Source organism: Saimiri boliviensis, chromosome 12 (assembly GCF_048565385.1).
Source record: "Saimiri boliviensis isolate mSaiBol1 chromosome 12, mSaiBol1.pri, whole genome shotgun sequence".
Classification (NCBI taxonomy): Eukaryota; Metazoa; Chordata; class Mammalia; order Primates; family Cebidae; genus Saimiri; species Saimiri boliviensis.
Genome location: NC_133460.1, coordinates 42,850,837 through 42,869,800, shown reverse-complemented (window position 1 = coordinate 42,869,800; position 18,964 = coordinate 42,850,837). Strand labels below are relative to the sequence as shown.

At 40.8% G+C, this 18,964-nt stretch overlaps 1 protein-coding gene and 1 non-coding gene across 4 annotated transcripts in view; one reads left to right on the top strand and one right to left on the bottom strand.

The window, feature by feature from the left end:
• JMJD1C (jumonji domain containing 1C) overlaps positions 1-18,964 on the top strand; it is a 333,992-nt gene that overhangs the window by 189,725 nt on the left and 125,303 nt on the right. The gene's annotated exons all lie outside the window — the stretch shown is intronic.
• LOC120367524 (U5 spliceosomal RNA) lies at positions 8,492-8,608 on the bottom strand. Its single transcript, XR_005581892.1, has one exon. It is a non-coding gene; the product is annotated as a U5 spliceosomal RNA (small nuclear RNA).

Here is an 18,964-nt window from a genome sequence, read left to right as displayed (position 1 = left end):
AGAAAGTTTCTAGCTGAATGTGGTGGTACATGCCTGTAGTCCCAGCTACTTGAGAGGCTGTAGTGGGAAAATTGCTTGAGCCCAAGAGTTCGATGTTACAATGAGCTGTGATAGGCCACAGAGTAAGACTGTCTCAGAAAAAGTAGTTTCTATATGTGTATGTAAACTCTAGGAAGATGTGGATATTTATCGCTCTTGGTTTGTTTCTTAAGGGTAATTATTTGATTATGACTGAATCGACTTTTTAAGAGGCTAGAATTTTGGCTAATTCCAAATAAGACCTGACCTTGCAATGGCCTCATTACTAAGTCCAGCTCTTGCTAGAATTTTCACTAATTACTCTCTGGGTCTAGGACTAGTGGTCAGACTGCAACAGTCACAACTTGGTAAACATTTTGAATGTTGACAAGATTTTGATATTCGTATATGATTCATAGTTGAAGTAAAAATGTAGTTCCAAGATGTTGTAAAGGTTTCTTTCACTTTTTCTTTAATCTTAGCTGTCTATGAAGATAAACATACAACTTACCTTTTATAAATGGCTCTCATGCATGATAAAGCTATAATGGGGTACTTTTTTTCTATTTTTCAAATATCAGATTAGCAAAGATCAGATGTTTTGAACACATGTTCTTGAAAAGAGTGTGGAAAGACTGCCACTCTCATTCATTGCTGGTGGTTGAGTATAAACAGATGATAGAAAGCTTGTGGAATGCATTTCTAATTATATATATTCATTACTCAGGCGCATTTTTCTTCTAGTAACTTATTGTCCAGTCTACATGCTTTTGTGTTTTTTGTGGGAAATGACTTGAGTACAGGGCTTCTTCTTGTATGTATTAGAAGATGGGAAACAACCTAAGTATCTGTTAAATAAACCGAGTGCATGGCTCATGTCAGTAGTCCCAGCTACTCAAGAGGCTTAGGTGGAAGGAATTGCTTGAACCCAGGAGGTCGAGGCTGCAGTGAGTGATGATCCCACCACTGCACTCCAGCCTGGGCAACAGTGCGAGAACCTGTCTCAAGGAAATAAAATATTTAATAAATTATGTTACATCCATCCAGTGAACTAGAATGCAGCCAGCCATTTAAAAGAATGAAGTAACTCTATATGTACTCACAGGGAATGGTTTGGTTTCCAAGTTATGGTAAGTTCTTTTTCATCTGTTTATTTTATTTTATTTATTATTTATTTTTTTTAGTCTGAGCCTCACATTGTCACCCAGGCTGGAGTGCAGTGGCGCAGTCTCGGCTCACTGCAACCTTTGCCTCCCTGGTTCAAGTGATTTTCCTGCCTCAGCCTCCTGAATAGCTGGGATTACGGGTGCATGCTCAGCTAATTTTTGTATTTTTAGTAGAGACAGAGTTTCGCCATGTTGGTCAGGCTGGTCTTGAAATCCTGACCTCATGATTCACCTGCCTTGGCCTCCCAAAGTGCTAGAATTACAGGCATGAGCCAGTGTGCCTGGCCTTATAGTAAGTTTTTTTAAGTGTAGAAAAAAACAGAATTGCTTTAACAATTTGATTTCTTTCTTTCTTTTTTTTTTTTAATTGTGAAAATGTTTTATTTTAAATTTTACTTTCTGGGATACATGTGCAGAACGTGCAGGTTTGTTACATACGTACACATGTATCATGGTGGTTTGATGAACCTATCAATCCATCATCTAGGTATTATTCCCTGCATGGATTAGTTATTTGTCCTAATGTTATCCCTCCGCTTGTTCCCCACTCCCTGACAGGCCCCAGTGTGTGATGTTGCCCTCCCTGTATCCATTTGTTCTCATTGCTCAACTCCCATTTATGAGTTAGAACATGCAGTGTTTGGTTTTCTTTTCCCGTGTGAGTTTGCCTAGAATGATTAGCCATTTGTTTTATTTGTAATCTATAGCTTAAGTGTGCATGTATGTGTGCTTGAATATGTATATATCTGTGGAAGAAAACTTGTTAAAACTTGTTGCCTGTGTGATAAACTAGGTGTATGTCCTAGAGTAAAAGGGTAACTGGGATTTTTCTTCATATTTTTGAATTTTGTACCCTGCTCATGTGAGAGAGATTCTTAGAGGCTGGGTGTGGCTCATGCCTGTAATCCCTGAACTTTGGCAGGCTGAGGTGGAAGGATTGCTTGAGGCCAGGAGTTCAAGACCAGCCTGGGCAATATGGCAAAACCCCATCTCTACAAAGAATACAGAAATTAGCCAGCCATGATGATGCATGCCTATAGTTCCAGCTATTTGGGAGGCTGAAGCAGGAGGATCACTTGAGCCCAGAAGGCAGAAGTTGCAGTGAGCCAAGGTCATGCCATTGCACTACAGCTTGGGTGACAGAGTAGACACTGTCTCAAAAAAAGATTCTCATGCATTTTCCTTTATTGCCCTTCCTGGCATATGTGATTAAGAAACCTGAGAAAATATGCCAAGGCCTTTACATTGAATATGCAACATCCATAGATGGTTTTCTCTTAATGAATTTATTTATTTATTTATTTTTGAGGCAGAGACTCACTCTGTCACCCAAGCTGGAGTGCAGTGGTGGCATGTCATCTCACTGCAACCTCCACCTCTCAGGTTCAAGTGATTCTTGTGCCTCAGCTCCTCAAGTAGCTGGGACTATGGGTGCATGCCACCATGCCCGGATAATTTTTGTACTTATAGTAGAGACGGGGTTCCACGAATTTGGCCAGGCTGGTCTAGAACTCTTGGCCTCATGAGATCCACCTGCCTTGTGCTCCACCTCCCAAAGTGCTGAGGTTACAGGTGTCAGCCATCACTCCCGGCCTCTTAATGAATTTCTGTTAGGTTTCAAATTTAACCCTAAAAGTAATTCTCTGCTGTTTACATGATATGAAGATTCAGAGAAAAAAAATTGCAAAGATTTTGTTCATATAGTAGGGATGGTTCGATTAAAAAAATCTTCCAGGGCCAGGCGTGGTGGCTCAAGTCTGTAATCCCAGCACTTTGGGAGGCTGAGGCGGGTGGATCACGAGGTCAAGAGATCGAGACCATCCTGGTCAACATGGTGAAACCCCGTTTCTACTAAAGATACAAAAACTCAGCTGGGCATGGTGGCACGTGCCTGTAATCCCAGCTACTCAGGAGGCTGAGGCAGGAGAATTGCCTGAACCCAGGAGGCGGAGGTTGCGGTGAGCCAAGATTGCGCCATTGCACTCCAGCCTGGGTAACAAGAGTGAAACTCCGTCTCAAAAAAAATAATCTTCCTGTGATGGAACATTTTTTTCAAGCTAAAGTAGCAAACTTAGAAAATGTGTAAATCTTTTTTATTTGTATCTGCACAGACAAGGATAGCCTCCCTTTCCTTTTGTACAAATATTTCATCTCTAATTTTATTGTGCTTTTCATAACCGGGCTGACTTCCTATGAGAGAATAGTTTGTGGCTCTGAACTCAACCTACAAAGCTCTATGTGAGATAGTGCCCTTGACCTTGGCCTTACTAGTACTGTGACCAAGCTTCCTTACCAGACCGCCTGAGTGTATTCACTTAAATATTTGGTTGAAGGCTATATTCACTTTAGTGTGATAACTGCCTAGTGGAGTCAGTATTCAAGTAGTGTGGTTGTTTACTGTTTTTCTAGAAAATACAGATCATGAGCAATTCTAATTGTACATACTAATCAACTCAGACATTCTACTTCTAAGGAATTTATCCTACAGTCTTATTTGTTGGAAGTGACTTAAGCATAGGATCATCATCTTCATTATAAGGGGCATAGTTTAAAGACCTGATCATCCATTAAAAAACTGAAAATTCATGAAGACTGGATTCCTTGAAAGGCTTTCACTGTTTCTTGCAAAGATGATTTTGCCTCCGAGTCTTGAAATTTGAACACGAGGATAAGGACATTCTTCTAGATTTTCTTGGAATTCATAGGAATTAAACCAGTTTGTTTATCTTCAAATCATTTTTATGTTTTTGCCAAAGAGATTATAAATTAAGAGTAGCAGTTTTTATACAAAAATTATGGGCAACAGTAACAAGATTAACATTATTTGTGCAGCATTTGCAATATTTGTTTTGCTCTATTGTTTGTGCCCTAGGTAAGCTCTGTTTTGTTGTGAATTAACCATTTTAAAATGGCCTTGCTGATAAACTGTAATAAAAAATCTAGGCCAGGTGTGGTGGATCACACCTGTAATCCCAGTACTTTGGAAGGCCGAGGTGGGCAGATCACTGAAGGCTAGATATTTGAGACCAGCCTTGCCAACGTGGTGAAACCCCATCTCTACAAAAAATACAAAAATTACCTGGGTGTGGTGGCACAGATCTGTAATCCCAGATGCTCCAGAGTCTGAGGAATGAGAATCGCTTGACCAGGAGGTAGAGGTTGCAGTTAGCCAAGATCATGCCACTACACTTCAGCTTGGGCAATAGAGCAAGACGCCGTCTCAAAAAAAAAAAAAAAAAAAAAAAATCAGTTGTAATGTTTAAGGATATAATAATTCATATATCATCTTTATTTCTAAACTCTTTTCATATCGTATAGTTTCTTTTTTTTTTTTTTGAAATGGAGTCTTGCTCTTGTTGCCCAAGCCGGAGTGCAATGGCATGACCTTGGCTCACTGCAACCTTTGCCTTCTGGATTCAAGCCATCCTCCTGCCTCAACCTCCTGCATAGCTGAGATTATAGGCACCCACCACCACACCCAGCTAATTTTTTGTATTTTAAGTAGAGATGGGCTCTCACCACATTGGCTAAGCTGGTCTGGAACTCCTGACATGAGGTTATCCACCACCTCAGCCTCCCAAAGTGCTGGGATTACAGGCATCAGCCACCACTCCTGGCTCATATCATATAGTTTCTAGCATGGTGCTTAATGTAGACTTAGTAATAATGTTTATTAAATATGTAAATTCATGAATAAAATTTTTTAAAAAAATTAGAATGTATGTGGCATTCTGTCTTTTACTGATGTAGGGAGGACATCTTAAATATGCAGGTATTTGGAAAGGATATGTTATGGGTTGAAATGTTTTCCCTAAAAAGATATGTCGAAAATCTAATACTTGTGGTATATAGTACTTGTGAATGTAACCTTAATAAGAAGTAGGGTTTTTGAAGATAAAATCAAATTAAGATGAGGTCATCAGAGTTGCCCTTAATCCAGGGTTTTTTCTTTCTTTCTTTTTTTTTTTTTTAAGAGACGAGGTTTCGCCATGTTGGCCAGGATGGTCTCGATCTCCTGACCTTGTGATCCACCCACATCGGCCTCCCAAAGTGCTGGGATTACAGGCGTGAGCCACAGTGCCCAGCCCAGGGTTTCTTATAAGACAGAATATAGATACGGAGATACACAGTGTAGAAACCATGTGACAACAGTGGCAGAGATCGGCGTGATGCTCCTGCAAGCTAAGGATTACAAAAGGTTGCCAGCAGACCACTGGAAGCTAGGAGAGGCAAGGAAGGGCTCTGGTACAGGTTTCAGAGGAGACATGATTCTACTGGTGTCACTTCGTCAGCTGGAAACTCTGTGGCCAGTGACACCAATGCTTGAATTTTGCTCATTCCTGCTGGGCCCTTTCTGCCCACTTAGCCTGGCAGGCTGAACTTGGTTCACACCACTGGCCTTGATCTCACACCTACCAAGGGCAAGCCAGGAGCAGAGCAGTGAGGGGAGTGTGAATGAACAAGTTCAAGGTCTGGCCACTGTATACAGCCAGGCATACTGGCTGCTGTGGTGGGTCAGGCAGCTCCAGGTACTGGTACAGGTGCCAGCCCCATTGTAAGGCTTTACTTGAATCAGATGTACCTCAAGTGGCTGTCACTGTGGGCACCCATGTCTGGATGGGGGGAATGTGGTGTCACCTGAAAGCTCAGAGATGCCAGGAATTGCAGAGCCCCAAAGGGGTCACCAGTGTCATAGCCCTGACTTGGGGAGTCGTGAAGTCTGGGCTCTCAGTAGGGCTACAGCTCTTCTCTCTTTCTTGTTACCTGCAGTGCAGTGAGTGGAGGGGGAGGGTTAGCTTCTTGGGGTAGGGATGGGGCAGCTGTTTTCAGCCCATTTGTATTACAGCTCTTTCAGTCTTGCCATCCCACTCCAACTGGCAACTTGTGGGCTGGCCTGGCCCTGCTGCTGCTTCTCATCCCATAGGGTGGCTACCTGGTGGAGGGCAGGAGGAATATAGTGTTACAGCAGCTCTGGCTTGGGGAATCCTGAGGTTTGGGCCTCCAGAAAGTTTGCCACTCTTCACTCCCACAGTCCGAGAGCATGTCACCACTCACACCTTGGTAAGCCAGCCAGGAATCTGTTACAGCTCCTTTTGCTCCTGCCATTTGGTGAGTCTGGAATTCTTGCCCTGCATCCAGGAAGAATGAGGTTATGTGGACAACTGGAGGGTGGTGAGCAAGGTGGAGAGGAGTGACAGAATAGCTCTCAGCAGAGAGGAGACCTGAAGTGGGTAGCTCCTATCTGCAGACAAGTAGTCCCAATGAGTCTCTAAGTCTGTCTGAGTGCAGGGTTTTTATGGGCTCAGAAGGGAGCATGGTTGGGCCTGGATAAGCACTATCTGACTGGCTAAAAGGCATTAAGGAAGTTCTCACTCTGGGCTGGAGACTCTACCTGGAACTGGCAGCCTGGCCCCCAGGCTTCAGGTTGTCCCTGGCTTGTAGGTGGGGTTTCACCCGGGACCTGCCCTTCCCTTCTAGGAACTTGTCTGGTCCCGCCACCATCCATGGTTCATACATGCCGTCCAAGATGTCCAGGTTTTCCATGCTGAGAGACGCCCACAGGCCCATGCAAGCCACCCTTATACCGTTGACCTCCCTCCTGTGTTCCTTGGCACCCAAAGTCTAGAGGGGGCCAAGGCAGCAGGGACTCTAAGCGCATGCACATCAACCCTGGTTGCAACAGCACTTGGGCTCAGCTGTCAGGGCATGTTCACAACTTTGCTATGCTGCAGAACGGGTGCTGGGAGCGGAGAGAGGCCAGAGAGTAGGAACATGCACTTCCAAGCCCGTGGCAGTGGGCTTCTGAGGCCCCCGAGAGCACAGGGATGCCTGGGTCTGGAGCCTCAGCTGGACAGCTGCAGCTGCACCTGGGAGCATGAGTTTCTGCCCCACCAACTCAGTAGGGAATGGGGCTCCCACTGGAATCACCTGTTCCTGGCACCCCACCCCCTGCCTGTGCAGAGCACACAGCCCCGCACTGCAGCTGATGTCCTCTGATCAGCCATTACAGATGGGCCACCACCACTATCCATTGACACCTTGATTTTGGACTTGTAGCCTCCAGAACTATGAGGAAATCAATTTGTTGTTTAAGCTACCCATGAATGTTTGTAGTAAGTACTTCATTACAGCAACCCTAGGATGTAAATGAAAATATTTCACATTTTTATAACATTCCAATTTAATGTCTTCTTTTCAGCGTTTTACTCATTCCCTTGTTTTCTCACCTTTTCCTTTTTCCTTATTTATTTTGTTTTCCCTACAGTCTCAATCTCCTTTCTAGCTGATGTTACAGTTTAAGTTCTTTTGGCCAGGTATTAGTGTTCATGCCTGTAATCCTAGCATTTGAGGTGCCCAGGCAGGAGGATCACATGAGCTTAGGGTTTCCAGACCAGTCTGGAGAGCTAGTCCCTGTTAAAAAAAAAAAAAAAAAAAAAAAAAAAATTGACTGAGTGTGGTGGTGGGAGGCCAAGGTGGGTGGATCACCTGAAGTTGGGAGTTTGAGACCAGCCTGACCCAAACATGGAGAAACCCCATCTCTACTAAAAATACCAAGACAATAGCCGGGCGTGGTGGCAGGCACCTGTAATCCCAGCTACTTGGGAAGCTGAGGCACGAGAATTGCTTGAACCCAGGAGGTGGAGGTTGCAGTGAGCTGAGATCACACCTTTGCACTCCAGCCTGGGCAACAAGAGTGAAACTCTGTCTCAAAAAAAAAAAAAAAAAAAAAGCTGTGTGTGGTGGCACATGACTGTAATATCGGCTCCTCAGGAGGCTGAGGCAGGAAAATCACTTGAACCCAGGAGGCAGAGGTTGCAGTGAGCTGAGATAAGGCTACCACACTTCAGCCCGAGCGACAGAGCCAGACTCTGCCTCAAAAAAGAGAAAAAAGAATGCTCTCATTTTCTGAAATGGACTGGCCAACATCATTCTACTGGGCTCTTAAATATGAAAATGTGAATAAACAGGCATACATGAAAATCATATATGCCTGTTTAGTTTTTTTCTAAATTAATACAGTTTTCACTTTTATGATAGGGTATTGTGCCATATTCATAGCTGAAATACTTTCCAAACTACACTGTGTTTCCCACTAAATTCAGGTAGTACTTAAGCCAATCAGAGTTAAATGTTTATATCAGAGGCAGATCATTTTGTAGATGAGAAAGTTGAAGGCCAAAGAAGTTTTCAGGATTAAATTGTTGATTAAAGACCTTAATTGAATGTGTAATGAATGAATAATTGAGTGACTGATGCTTGCTATATATTTATACACAATGTGGTGTTTTTGTTTTTGTTTTTTAATGAGCCCTGCCTAAGCAGGACATCAAGAAATTCAGTTATAAACTCATAATTGTTCCTCTTCATGGAAATCTTTAGTAAAAGCTGAAAGATTTATTCATTATGAAGAGAAAACTGAGCAAACAATGTGGTTTTTATATGTAATTATTTTTATTCATCTTATATACTAAATCTATAAAATACATATATTTACATCTAAAATGCGTTTGCTGTCTTCTGTCTGAATTTTCTGTTATTACAGTCCTTCGATATGTTTTATTTTAAAAATTGACAATTTAATTTATACTACTTTAATTTACACTGTAGTTCATATTACAGTTTTTAAACTTACTTTCATTTAAATGATTAATATGTACTAGCCGATTCTATTTTTATTTATTTATTTTTGAGATAGCATCTCACTCTGTCACCTGTGTAGCCATCTCAGCTCACTGCAACCTCTACCTCCTGGGTTCAAGCAATTCTTGTACCTCAGCCTCCCGAGTAGGGAGTAGTATACCTACAAGGACTACAGCCATGTACCATCATGCCCGGCTATTTTTTTTTGAGATGGAGTTTTGCTCTTGTTGCCCAGGCTGGAGTGCAATGGGGTGATCCTGGCTCACTACAACTTCCGCCTCCCAGGAAAGTGATTATCCTACCTCAGCCTCCCAAATTGCTGGGATTATAGGCATGCGCCACCACTCCCGGCTGATTTTGTATTTTTAGTAGAGATAGGGTTTCTCCATGTTGGTCATGCTGGTCTCAAACTGCCGACCTCAGGTCATTTGCCTGCCTCAGCCTCCCAAAGTGCTGAGATTACAGGTGTGAGCCACTGTGCCTGGCCTTTCCTGTTTCTCTTCATGATCACACATTGCTTACTTCTGGGATCAGCAGGCTTTTATCAGTTCACAAGGATTCCTGGTAAATTCCTCACCAAGTAGCAAGATAGTCCATTTCATTGTGGGCCTCCAACCTTGTGCATTTTGTGACAATTCTAAGTCTCAATGAAAAGAATAAAAAGTGGATGATTTAATATTGACAATGGAGTGTTAAAGAAAAAAGTGGAGAGAAAAATGCATAGCGTTTCTTACTTTCACGAAAAATAAAAGTGGAGAGAAAAATGCATAGCCTTTCTTACTTTCACTTAGTTTTCCAACAACGTAACTCTCTCTTTTTTGCTATACTTTTTCTGGTTTATAAGCCCTGGTAATGTTTTTAAATAAACACTTCACTGTCAACACTAGTAACTGCCTATGCTTTTCAGGATCCTGGGGATGATGATGAGAAGAGATGACAAAGGAGATGACTGGTTCCTAATTTTGAGAAACTCTCAATCTAAGTGGTGAAATAAACAGATATGGTTCAGGAAGGGAATAATTGTATAGTAACAGGTACTTCGAAGAAATGTATAATCTGATTTATGAAAATCTTAAAATGGGAACTTACGAGTAAAATAGAGATTTTGGCTTTAAATTAAAAAACTGTCCTCTTCCACCTGCTTTTCTTTTAAAATCTTCATGCTGTCAAACAGGAGAGACTATTTTATCTTTTACCGCTAGATAACTAGTCTTACTAGCATGTAGAAAATATAGCTGATCCTCATTATGGTGCAGATTCTGTAATTGTAAATCTGCCTACTCACTAAAAATTATTTGTAACCCAAAATGGCACTTTCTTGGCCATTCATAGACTTACGCAGAGTGGAGAAAAATTTGAGTCACCCATATATACATTTCCAGCTGAAATGGAACAGGTGGTGTTCTGCCTTTTTGTTTCAGATCTCATACTGCAAAACAAGCGTCCTTTTAATGGTCTATTTAATGTCATATTTTTTGTATTTTTGTGTTTTTCTGGTTTGGGTTAGTGATTTTGCTGTTTAAAATGCTCCCTAAACGTAGTGCCGAGTACTGCCTAATGTTTTTTAACTGCAAGAAGGCTGTGATGATATGCCTTTCGTGGAAAATACATGTGTTAGATAAGTTTTATTTACGCATCAGTTAATAGTGCTGTTGTCTGTGATCTCAGTATTACTGAATCAACGATATACCTGGGCATGGTGGCTCATGCCTTTAATCTCAGTATGTTGGGAGGCTAAGGTGGGTGAATTAACTCAGGTCAGGAGTTCCAGACCAGCCTGGCCAACATGGTGAAACCCTCTCTCTACTAAAAATACAAAAAATTAACTAGACATGGTGGTGAGCACCTGTAATCCCAGCTAATCGGGAGGCTGAGGCAGGAGAATTGCTTGAACCTGACAGGTGGAGGTTGCAGTGAGCCAAGATCCCAGCATTGCACACCAGTCTGGCAACAAGAGTGAAACTCCATTTAAAAAAAGAAAAATAAAAGATACATATTTGGTGTGTTTAAATAGGAATCACACATAAAACATGTTTATGGATAAATACGATTAACAAAAAAAGTGACCAGAGGCTCATTGTAGCCTACCTTACATTTCCCTTAAGAGCAGTAGCTCAGTATTTACTAATTCAAAGTTTGAATTGACTTTACACAGCATAACTAGGATGAATAACAAGAATCAGTTGTATCTACCAAATTTTTCTTGACCAAAATGTTAAAAAAAACATTGTCTCTGACCATTTGGAAGTAAATTTTACCTTTTTCTTTTTGAAAGGAAACTTGGTTATAAAACAATTCAAAATCTAGTTAATACTTCTTGAGAGAGACCTCTTACTTGATCAGCAGGTTCTCTGGTGAGCCTGTGTAGAATCATAGCAACAAAGTAGCCAGTGAAGGCAGAACTCATAGGCTTAAAACAGTAATTGTAATTTGTTAACATTTGCAGCTAATATTTGTGATTGCTCTCAGAATTCTAAATGCAGGCCAGGTGTGGTGGCTCCCACCTGTGACTTTGAGAGGCTGAGGCCGGAGTATCACCTCAGGCCAGTAGTTCAGGACCAACCTGGGTAAGACCCTGTCTCTACAAAAAATAAAAAATCAGCTGGGCACAATGGCACATGTCTGTATTCTAGTATATTCAGGGAGGCTAAGGTGGAAGGATCACTTGAGCTCAGGAGTTCAAGGCTGCAGTGAGGCAGTGAGCCATGATTGAGCCACTGTACTTTAGCCCAAATGACACAGAGAGATACCAAAAAAAAAAAAAAAAAAAAAACCCAAAAAAAGAAACCTAAATGCTAACTTTTTTTTTTTTAAACTACTTCAGAAAGAATCTTTAACGGCTAATTCCTGTTTTTAAATTTGATGACCTAAGATGGTTGTGGCACTTCTTACATAATTTCCTCATAAAAAACTGTAGACTGGCTGCAACAATTTAGTTCTACATTTTCAATACTGCCTTTTAAAATTAATTTCCTAGGAGCTGATGGAAGGTGTTTTCCCTAATGACCCTCAATTTTAGAACTTCTTTAGAAATATTTAATGATAGGCTTTGATCTTAGATACTATGGAAAATACAAAAACAGAATTGAAGAAATCTATGTCTTCCTGGAGCTCAAAGTTTTGTGGAGACATAAATGCATAAATAATAAGTTAAAACTATCTTTACTGTGTTGTGGTACAAGTCCAAACAAACAACAGTGGGTATATAAAGCAGAAAATGATTATTTTGAATGGTGAGTTACAGAAATCATACAAAACTGTGTTTCAACTAGGACTTGGAAACATTGAGCCGAGCATAGTGGCTTGTGCCTGTAATCCCAGCACTTTGGCAGGCCAAGGCAGACGGATCGAAGTTAGGAGATTGAGACCATTCTGGCCAACATGGTGAAACCCCGTCTCTACTAAAAATATAAAAATTAGCTGGGCATTGTGACACGTGCCTGTAGTCCCAGCTACTCTGGAGGCTGAGGCTGGAGAAGTGCTTGAACCCAGGAGGCAGAGGTTGCATTGAGCCGAGATCGTGCCACTGCACTCCAGCCTGGCAACAGAGCGAGACTCCATCTCAACAACAGTAAAAAAATTGAATGAACTGTAACAGAAAAAGGGAAGCATCTTAAGCTAAATCAGAGGAGAATAAATATGAAAGAATAGAAGACATTTAAGAATGTGAGATATGCATAATTACAAAAATGGCCGTAGTGAAATATGAATCTGGAAAAAGGAAAGGGTTGAATTGCTGAAGTGTTCATCTGAAAGGTGAATATGATTAGGATATCTTTCAAAATTTAATAAAGTGCTTTGAATAAGGGAATTATTTAGTTAAATTTGTCTTTTAAGATCAGTTGGAAGAGTCGGATTAAATGCCAGAAGGCCAATTAAGAAATCAAAATAACTGAATTAGTACATGAGAAAGGTCAGAAAAAGGACCTAGATATGACAGATACTATTTAAAGCCATGAGATGATCAGTTAGACTTCAAAGTGATTAGCTTAATATTGAGCCACAGCCACATTTAAGGATTGTGAAGAAGTGGAGCCAGCTGGGAAGATTTTAAAAATGTTAGAGAAATAGAAGAGAAAGCCCCAGAATATGGTATTTTCAAAGTTGAAGGACGAATAAGCATTTTATAACATAGGCTATCATTAATGTGAATGCCTCTGTCTTAAGGAGGGTGGAGGACTGAATTTTAGCAATAAGTGGGCCATTACTTTGAGAGAGGAGTTTCAAAGGAATGCAGAATTAGAAAGCTAGATTATGGGTGATTATAAAAGTAGTAGGACCTGAAGATTTTATCTTAAGGCCCTATTTTATGATAATGAGTGTGTTGATCGTATATTTTTGATGAAGGAAAAACAAATATTACATATTTCTGTCTTACTTGATGTACTTGAGAGAGTGGTAACAATGAATATAAGTGGCAAGTAGAAGAAATAGGAGAGAAAGGCCGGGCGTGGTGGCTCACGCCTATAATCCCAGCACTTTGGGAGGCCGAAGTGGGTGGATCAAGAGGTCAAGAGATCGAGACCATCCTGGTCAACATGGTGAAACCCCATCTCTACTAAAAATACAAAAATTAGCTGGGCATGGTGACGCATGCCTATAGTCCCAGCTACTCGGGAGGCTGAGGCAGGAGAATTGCTTGAACCCAGGAGGCGGAGGCTGCGGTGAGCCGAGGTCATGCCATTGCACTTCAGCCTGGGTAACAAGAGCAAAACTCCGTATCAAAAAAAAAAAAAAAGAAGAAATAGGAGAGATCTCATCATCAGAATATGGCCAGGAAGGTAGTGATATATTCTTTATCTACCCCGCTGGAATAAAAGCTCTATGAGAGCAGAGGGGTTTGTTTGGTTCTGCACACAACTTACATCTATTCATCGGTTCATTTGATGGCTAGAAGAATGAATATAAAATGGAGTGGCCATGGTTTATTTCAGTTAAGGTTTTGGTGGCATTGAGACCACCAAACCAAGAAAAGGTTGAGGAAGTCATTTATTCTTTGAGACTGATTTTAGAATAACGATAATAGAAGTGATTATCTCTGGTAATGGGAATTGGAATGTGTGATCATCCTGGGGAAAATAGTTGGCTAGGTTGGTCGTAGGCCTTTTTTTTTTTTTTTTTTTTTTTTTTTTTTTTGGGGAGACAAAGTCTCACTCTGTCACCCAGGCTAGAGTGCAGTGGCATGATCTCGTCTCACTGCAACCTCAGCCTCCTGAGTTCAAGTGATTCTCCTGCCTCAGCCTCCCAAGTAGCTGGGATTACAAGCAAGCGCCACCACACCTGGCTAATTTTTGTGTTTTTTGTAGAGATGGGATTTCATCATGTTGGCCAGGCTGGTCTAGAACTCCTGACCTCAGATGATTTGCCCATAACCCATATTAAAATAATGGGATTCTAGCTGGTACCGTGGCTCATGCTTGTAATCCCAGCAGTTTGGGAGGCTGAGGCGGTTGGATCACCCGAGGTCAGGAGCTTCAGACCAGCCTGACCAATATGGTGAAACCCCGTCTCTACTAAAAAGAAAAAAACAAATTAGCTGGATGCGATGGTGCATGCCTGTAATTCCAGCTACTCGGGAGGCTAAAGCAGGAGAATCGCTTGAAACCAGGAGGCAGAGGTTGCAGTGAGCCAAGATCATGCCATTACACTCCAGCCTGGGCAACAAGAGCAAAACCCCATTTAAAAAAAAATAGAATACTGGGATTATAGAATTATTAAATCAATTTAAAATATATGGCAAGAACTAAGGATATTGAAAGAATGAGAAAACAAGCCTGAAGAAAATCTTTGCAAAAGACGTTAGATTTTATAAACGACTACTAACATATGCAGTTTTTTGTTTTTGTTTTTGTTTTTTTTTTAAAGACAGAGTCTCACTTTGTCACCCGGGCTGGAGTGTACTAGTGTAAGATCTTGGCTCACTGCAACCTCAGCCTCCCACGTAGCTGGGATTATAGGCATGCGCCACTAGGTCCTGCTAATTTTTGTATTTTAAGTAGAGATGGGGTTTTGCCATGTTGGCCAGGCTGGTCTCAAACTCCTGGCCTCAAGTGATCCACCCTCTTTGGCTTCCCAAAGTTCTGGGATTACAGGTGTGAGCCACTGTACTTAGCCTTGAAATAAACAGATTCTTAAAACTCAACATTAAAAACATGAACAACCTGACATAAAAATGGGCAGTAGACCTGAACAGACAACACTTACCAAGGAAGGTATACAGATCACAAATAAACATATGAAAAGAAACTGTACATTATATGTCATTAACAAATTGCAAATTAAAACAGTGAGCTGCCACTAGATATCTACTAGAATGGCTAAAATGGAAAACATCAACAACATTAAATGTGGACTAAGATGTATAAATGTTGACAAAGATGTGGAGCAACAAGAACTCTCATTCTTTGCTGGTGAGAATGCAAAATGGTACAACCACTTTGGAAGAGAGTGGACAGTTTTCATCCCAAACTAAATATGTTCCTACCATAAGATACAGCAGTTATTCATTGATATTTACTCAAATGAGTTGAAAACACGTCCACCCCAAAACCTGAACATGGATTTTTTATAGCAGCTTTATTTTCGTAATTGCTAAGACTTGGAAGCATCCAAGATGTCCTTCAGTATGTGAATAAAGAAGCTGTGATACATTCAGACATTGAAATATTACTCATTCCTAAAAATAAATTTACTATCAAGCCATGAAAAGACAACGAGAAAACTTAAATGCATTTTACTAGGTGAGAGAAGCCAATTTGAAAAGGCTACATAGTATATAATTCCACCTGCAGTTGACTCTTGAACAATACCGGTTTGAACTGTATAGATACACTCATACAGGGGTGTTTTTAAGTACATACAGTTGGCCCTCTGTGTCTGTGGGTTCCACAGCTGCAACAAAACATGGATAGAAAATTCAGTATTAGCCTGGGCAACAAAGTGAGAACCTGTCTCTACAAAAAATTTAATAATTAGGCTGGATGTGGTGGCTTACGCCTGTAATCCCAGCACTTTGGGAGGCTGAGGTAGGTGGATCATTTGAGGTCAGAAGTTTGAGACCACCCTGGCCAACATGGTGAAACCCCTTCTCTACCAAAAATACAAAAATTAGCCAGGTGTAGTGGTGCATGTCTGTGGTCTCAGCTACTTAGGAGACTGAGGCAGGAGAATCACTTGAACATAGGAGGTGGAGGTTGCAGTGAGCTGAGATCATGCCACTGCACTCCAGCCTAGGTGACAGAGTGAGACTGTCTCCAAAAATGAATGAATGAATGAATGAATGAATGAATAAGTCAGTCATGGTGATACATGGCTGTGGTCCCAGCTGCTTAGGAAGCTGAGGTGGGAGGATCCCTTGAGCCCAGGATCTGAGTTTGCGATGAGCTATGATTATGCCACTACTTTCCAGCCTGGGCGACAAAGCAAGACTGCTTCAAAGAAAAAAAAGAAAGAAAACACAGTATTTATAGGATGCAACACTCGTGTTTATGTTTGACTGTCATTTTGTATGCAGGTTCCACAGGGCTGACTACAAGACTTCAGTATGTGTAGACTTTGGTAGTATACGTAGGTGATCCTGAGCCAATCCCCCCATGTAGACCAAGGCATGACGATATGTGATAGTTTTCCCCGCTGATACTGTGAGAACCAGAGTTGGATATAGGAAGGGGCTCAAAGAAGGGCCCTAAAATCAATCAGTGGTTACTTTTGCAGGAGTGAAAAAGTGTGGTCACAAATTTTAATTCATAAGAGGGTTGCTGAGCAGTCATGCCTTTCATCTTTGTTTCTTCAGCAGTGGACATAACGAAGCCATAATGGGTATCATCGACAGGTTGCTTGCTGTCTGTTCTAACCATATCTTACGATATCCCATTTGTTTTCTCGTACTCTAGAATAGAATTGGGTATTATCCAATAATTCTTCTTTAACAATTATTTTAGCCACTGATACTTTTCATTGGAACATTTTATTTCCTTTTTTTTTTTTTTTTTTTTTTGGTATGGGGGTTTGAGACAGTGTTGCTCTGTCACCTATGCTGGAGTGCATTGGCATGATCTTGGCTCACTGAGACCTCTGCCTCCTGGGTTCAAATGATTCTCATGTCTCTGCCTCCTGTGTAGCTGGGATTATAGGCATGTGCCACCATGCCTGGCTATTTTGTATTTTTAATAGAGATGGGGTTTCACTATGTTGGCTGGCCTCAAGTCATCTGCCTGCCTCTGCCTCCCAAAATGGTAGGATTACAGGCTTGAGCTGCCAAGCCCAGCCAGAACACTTGTTTTCAAATATGAGTTAAAATTTCTAAACAAATACCTTTTTAAATCAAAGCCCTGACAGTTTTGAAAGTGCTCCCCTAATCTCTCAAACCACAGCGTCCTATGTAAGTAAATAACCTCTGCATGAATGCTTTTTCTGAGAAACTGCTGCTTTATAAGACATCCCATTACTCGGCAGCTAAAATTGTTACAAGACATTCCCTAACGTTGAGCCAAAATTCATAACTTGCAGATATTGGCCATAGTTTATTTTTCAGACTACTAACTAAATCTTTTGGTTGAGGAACTCCTATGAAAATCTAACCTTTTTTTTTTTCAGGGGTAAAAGAACACATATTTATAAATTTTTGCAAATAATTACAGAGTATTCTTAGACTCCTTGAATGCTTTTTCTTTTTTTCCCTTGAATGCTTTTTAAGAAAACTCAGGATAAGATCTTCTGCTCTAGAATAAGATGTATGAAATTTTTCCAGTATATTAAAGTATAATGAAGGTTTTAAACTAAACATTTCTATGTGTTTTAGCCATTCATAACATAACGATTATAAATGGACCTTCACTATCTAAATCACTTGGCTTTATTTTCTAATGTTTATGTCTTTCTGAATGGTATGTCTTTAATTTTCATTTGAAATTATCTTGTTTTTTTTTTTTTTTTTTTTGAGACGGAGTTTCGCTCCTGTTACCCAGGCTGGAGTGCAATGGCGCAATCTCGGCTCACCGCAACCTCCGCCCCCTGGGTTCAGGCAATTCTCCTGCCTCAGCCTCCTGAGTAGCTGGGATTACAGGCACGTGCCACCATGCCCAGCTAATTTTTTGTATTTTTAGTAGAGACGGGGTTTCACTATGTTGACCAGGATGGTCTCGATCTCTTGACCTCGTGATCCACCCGCCTCGGCCTCCCAAAGTGCTGGGATTACAGGCTTGAGCCACCGCGCCCGGCCTGAAATTATCTTAATATATTGAGACTGGTACTTCACATACTTGGAACAACAGCTTTAACTTTCATACCACAGAACAGTGTTGTCTCTTACTGAGTGCCTGTTTAGCTTCATCTTTGCATCACCTAAAATCTCTGTGACAATGTTTAACACACTTTAAATATTTAAGTGAATATTTGTTTAATGAATAAAACTTCCTAATCCTTTTTTGCATCAAAAGCTGACAAGCTGGTTTTACCACATATTACACTAATATGTGCCTGTGGAGGTAGGGTTGGGAATATGTATTACAACATACTTAAATAGTAGCATTTTAGACCCTAACTAGGAGATTTAACTTTCACTCTTGATAAATTTCATTGTACAAGAGAAGTTAATTTTTTTGTTATTCAAGATAGTTGTAGGGCAAAACAAAATGTTGATGATTTTTACCTTCTGGTATGTAACACCCAACACATTGGCTAGCACATCACAGGTGCTTTATAAATGTTTGTTAACTAAATGACTAATTAATGGCCATGAACTTGTATGTACCTTGAGAGCTTGATTCGCTACTGCCGAAAGCATTTTTTATTAATTAATTTATTCATTCTTTCATTCATTTATGGAGACAGGTTATTACTCTGTCATCCAGGAGTGCAGTAGCATGATCATAGGTCACTGCAGCCTCAATGTCCTAAGCACAAGCAATTATCCTGCCTCAGCCTCCTGATTAGCTGGGATCACAGGTGTGTGCCACCACATCCTGCCAATTTTTTAAAAAATTTTTGTAGAGATGAGGTCTCACTTTGTTACCCAGACTGGTCTCAAATTCCTGGTATCAAGTGATCCTCCTGCTTTGGCCTTCCAAATTGCTGGGGTTATAGGCATGAGCCACTGTGCCCAGCCTGAATTTTATACATTATCTTTGAAAACTAGTAAA